Below are 5510 nucleotides of genomic sequence, written 5' to 3'. Positions count from 1 at the left end.
ATCATCATCGTCATCATCGTTTAACGTCCGCTTTCCATGCTAGCATGGGTTGGACGATTTGACTGAGGACTGGTGAAACCGGATGGCAACACCATATATATATATATATATATATATATATATATATATATATATACACATATACACACACACACACATGCATGTGTGTGTGTATGGAGAAAGAGAGTAGGGTGAAGAAAACACCCAGGGATGCTTCCTACTCAAAAACTTCATAGTAGAGTGGGTACTAAAATACTAAATATAATCAACAAAGAAATTTTAATTAATTAAAGTTGTACTGTTAGTGATGAGAACAGATCATTTTCAGAATGATTAATTCTTGCCAAAGAAAGAAAAAACACACAGGCAGGGAAGACAAATCTCAAAAGTTTGATTTATTAAAATCAAATATAGAATGCACCAGCGATTTGGCTTTTGTCCCTCACATTCTCCATTCTGTGCATCAACAGTCTACATGCTGTGTCATTCTGCAATGCCCACCCCTGTACGTATGATGCTACCCTTAACTCCTCCCTAATTTTCTGCTTACAAGTGTCATCCACATTAAGTCTGCACTTCCCCTATGAACAGGCATCTCAGATAAATTTCCTAATAAAGTTCATGCTGTTCTCATCTTCTTTATCTAAAGATAATTTCTATACATATCAAAGAAACAATTAAATAATTAAATTTTAAGTGCTATACTTGACCATCACCAATGATCTCTCTTCCAGTGGTTTTATACACACAACATACCCAAACCTGGATCCCCAAAAATGGTTCTCCTCTTCAGGGCCAGGAAATATTTCATCTCCCAACGATTACTAAATCGTCTTCATGTTCAAGTAAAATCTATGATGGAATACTGTACTCAGAACTGAGACCTTGTTGTTGTTATGCATATGATCATCTTAGATTATATCCCCAAAAAGACCACCAATTAAAAATAAATTTTTTTAAAAGGCAAAAAGATGACATTGTCGTAGTGAGTTCAATGTAAATATATTAAAATATATTTTTCTCTGAAATATCAGATATTCTTTTCTACTCTAGGCACAAGGCATGAAATTTTTAGGGAGGTGGGGTGGCAGTCGATTAGATTGACCCCAGTACGCAACTGGTACTTAATTTATTGACCCCGAAAGGATGACAGGCAAACCCCAGTGGAATTTGAACTCAGAATGTAAAGACAGACGAAATACTGCTAAGCATTTCATCCGGGTGCGAATGTTTCTGCCAGCTTGCAGCCTTTTAAATATCAAATATTAAACTATCTCAAATACTCTTAAATCTTTCTTATATTGATAACCTTTTATACACACATATACACGTGTGTGTGTGTGTGTGTGTGTGTGTGAGAGAGAGAGAGAGCTATCATAAATTACTCATCCATTAATACAAATGCTATTAAACTTGTAGCACTTTTCTATACAGTCTGATTGCTCCAAATGCAAATACTAATTATCAATGAGATTTTGCTAAATAGTTTTATTCAATCCATTAGCACTGATTGGTGTTTCAGCAGGTCTATATGACCTACTGAAACACAAATCAATGGTATAGTAACCCTGAAACATATCTCAACTAATTACATTGTATCATATTTTGTTGTTACAAATATATACCAGAATTTCATTTGTGGTTTAACTAATTTCAATAAAGTATGTGCGCGCGCGTGCACACACACACACACACACACACACACACACACACACAGACACACACACAGACACACACAGACACACACGCACACACACATGAACGAATAGATAGGTATGGATGTCCAGACATACCTCTGTCATTAAGATATTTGCTTGGGCACAATCACCTGTTTAGTTAGCTCATGAGCCTGACCAACAAATTAAGAACACACTGTGTGCTAAAGTATGTTGGCACTCCGTCGCTTACGACGTCGAGGGTTCCAGTTGATCCGATCAACGGAACAGCCTGCTCGTAAGATTAACGTGCAAGTGGCTGAGCACTCCACAGACACGTGTCCCCTTAACATAGTCCTCGGGGATATTCAGCGTGACACAGAGTGTGACAAGGCTGACCCTTTGAATTACAGGCACAACAAAAACAGGAAGTAAGAGTGAGAGAAAGTTGTGGTGGAAGAGTACAGCAGGGTTCGCCACCATCCCCTGCCGGAGCCTCGTGGAGCTTTTAGGGGTTTTCGCTCAATAAACACTCACAACGCCCAGTCTGGGAATCGAAACCGCGATCCTATGACCGCGAGTCCACTGCCCTAACCACTGGGCCATTGCGCTTCCACGCTAAAGTATGAACCATGTAAAAATAGTGGCAGCAAGATCTTGGGGGAAATAATTGAGAAACCAGCCACATGGTTAATGGAGGAATGTAGAATTGCAGCAGTGCTATTCATATTCTAGACAAATCCAGTCATTAAGTAAAGGAAAACTAATTTCATGTGCTATCCAAAGTGGTTATGCATCAGTGCTTATGTTAGATATTGGCACAGTTTCTGAGGTCTGTTTTGGTTGTTTTTGTTTGTTTGTTATTGTTTTTTTTTTTTGTACTTCACTGTTTTACATCCATTTTTCTGTGCCAAAACAATGGTTTCTACAGTTGGATGACTTTCCTACTTTCTGTCACTCAAGTGTAAAGCAGGAGTGGTGCTGGTGCTCCAGACAGGTACCTTGTACAGGAGCAGAACCCAGACAGTTGTATAATCCGAACACGTGACCACTTAACCAGTAGTTAAGTGGTTGTGGTTCAGCATTTTAACCTTTGTGCTTTGATGTTCACTTGTAAAACTGGTAACAGATAAAAAGTATTTAACAGTGTCTAGTATGTTTCAAATACTTATTCAGCCTGTAAGCGCAGAGTACTTACTGTGTGTGTGTGTGTATACATACATACATAATTGGTGTACTTGGTTTTGTGAGTAAATGCCTGACTGACAGTTTGGATAAGCTTGGATTTTCAGAAAAAGAAATCAGCCAACTAACTTACACATTACAAATGCAATCTGCAAGTAAAGCAGTAAAAAATATTCAAGATTTTTCTTAAGTTTGAAATGTGACATTGTTGTTTTTGCTATTTACATTCCAATGCTGGAGCTTTGTATTTTTGTTAGAAACCAGCTCCTTCTTCAGAGGAAAAATCTTACTATAATGGGTGTTATATCCGTCTGTTTGTCTGTTCCCTCTTCACAGTCAAACGGCTGGACCAATGGTCACAATGTTTTTCCAGATTATGAAGGAGGTAATCAGGCAGGTTTTTAGTGAAAAAAAATGTGAGAAAGTATGATTGTCTAGTGGATATTGAGGGTAACTGTTCAGTTAATGGGTGTAAAAAAGTAAATAAAAATTAGTCATAAAACAAGTAAAAGGGAAGTAAGTCGAGTTACTTCTCAACTGAATTATGATGCCAGGTATGAAAGTTTTAGTTTAAGATAGCTTTATTAAGGAATGATTGTGATAGCTTTGGCTAATCTTTTATTGGTGTATAAACAGTTACTGGTACTGACTTTTGTACTAATAAATTACCTTTGATTTTTTTTTTTTTTTCGTTAAAATTCCGACAACGTGGATTAACTCTGGGTTTTGCCCCCGTATAAGTCATAAATTTAGAAGGTTTGGATTTGCAATACTATCCCTTTGTTTCCCATCATAGATGGGCAGATTCCTAAAGATTCCGCTTGCACATTTACAACAAACAAGGCACAGGACCAGACTTTAGATCGTGTAGGTGTATTTTTACATAATCCGATGTTTACACACGGCCAGTTATACATCGCCATGAGTAGAGCAACAGACTCCAGTAATTTGAAAATTAGTGTCGACCAAACAGAAACTATTGTCTGCAAAGAAGTTTTGCTATCATAGTTTAAATAAGGAAATTTGTGAACTTCGAATGTGTAAAATAGTGTAAACAACTAAAATAAAAGTATATCTAAATAACATTATTTTCTTTATAGTTTTTATGTAGTGGTCGAAGAAAGCTTTAGCTTTCATTAGGAGTGGTCCACATAACCATTCATGATACAGAGGCTGGGAGCCTATTTCAGTTCGGGAGTGAATCGTCATCACATGTCACTTAGTCGCAAACACGTCATATAGCTGCAATAGAATGCTCTATCACCAACAATAATGTGATTTCTCTAAGACATCACCCAGTAATCTATCAAGTCCATTTACAGATTTCTCAATACATACTGCTGTTATGACTTCATTCCCCCATTCTGTGCCCCCATTGTAGATTTTCTAGTTTAAATAATTAAAAACAGAAGAGAACATACATGCATCCATATATTATAATTTTACAGGAGTGTTAACAGTGACTTCAAAGTTTCAGTCTGTTAGCCTTCATGTAATGAAGGCTATATGTGTAGACAGATTGATCAGATATATCTAAAAAATATTCTGTTTAAAATTTTGTGCAGGACATGTTCTCTGAGGTGTATTTTTTTTTCAGTTCAAGGATAAAAAAAAGAAAGTTTTGTGTATCCTAAATGTTTTCTTGATATAATACATAAAGTGTTTGCAGAAATAGCTATATTTCAATTTTCTTAGGAAAGATTTTATTTCATCTATTCTTCATAACTGTGGTAAGACTGCATTAAACAGCAATATTATTAAAGTTAGTTGTTTCTTTATGGTATCACTCTCTTGTTCATGCAATTTCTATGTAGTTCAGCAGGAAAATTAGATTTTCTATATATCACCATATCAGCCATATCATTTGTATTCAACCTCCTTACCAGCAGCTCTCATGTAGCTGCCTCTTGGTTAAGTTTCTATGCAATTTTCTTACCAACACCTGTCATGTAGCTGTCTACTTCCTCCACCTCTCTCTCTCTTCCATTACATTTCTTTCATCATGCTCCCATTTTTAGCACCCTAGTTCACCTCTATTCCCTTGTTTCAGGATTTTTCCATTATTCTCCCTTCTATTAATCCTCCCACTACTATTACTCTGTCTTTCTTCTGCCAGTCCCTCTTTCTCCTAATTTGTATACTAAAGTGCAGAGTAATAGCTTGCTTTAGTCTTTAACCATGTCAAGAATGAGGCAACTGCAGAGGCAGTACAAAAGAGAGATGACCCTTTAGTTTTGCCAAGGACAAGATAACCTCTTTAATGCTGACGCCACAATAAAATTTTACAAAGCAATAAAAGCTGACCTAAAGCAAATATTTCACACACTCACACATACATACATGCTTATGTACACTAGTGAGAAGAAAGTATGCTATAGAAAATAAGTATAATAGAATATTATTATTTTGAAAGCCTGAGTCTTCAAAACTTATTAATCCAAATTTTTATTAAGCTAAGCTGCATTTTATACCAAAAATGTTGCATTTTTCAACCACACAAAATTTAATGATTAACTATCTTGCTAGAAAATGTATTTCACAAAAAGCAAATAAAACTAGGAATTATTAATTTTATTTAATTTCTTTTCTTATACCTGCATTGCACCCCCCCACTTTTTTTTTACATGTTATTCAATCTAAAATAAACTTTGTATAAAATTGTTTCATTAG

Source organism: Octopus bimaculoides, chromosome 6 (genome assembly GCF_001194135.2).
Source record: "Octopus bimaculoides isolate UCB-OBI-ISO-001 chromosome 6, ASM119413v2, whole genome shotgun sequence".
Classification (NCBI taxonomy): Eukaryota; Metazoa; Mollusca; class Cephalopoda; order Octopoda; family Octopodidae; genus Octopus; species Octopus bimaculoides.
Note: the sequence above shows the minus strand (reverse complement) of the source record.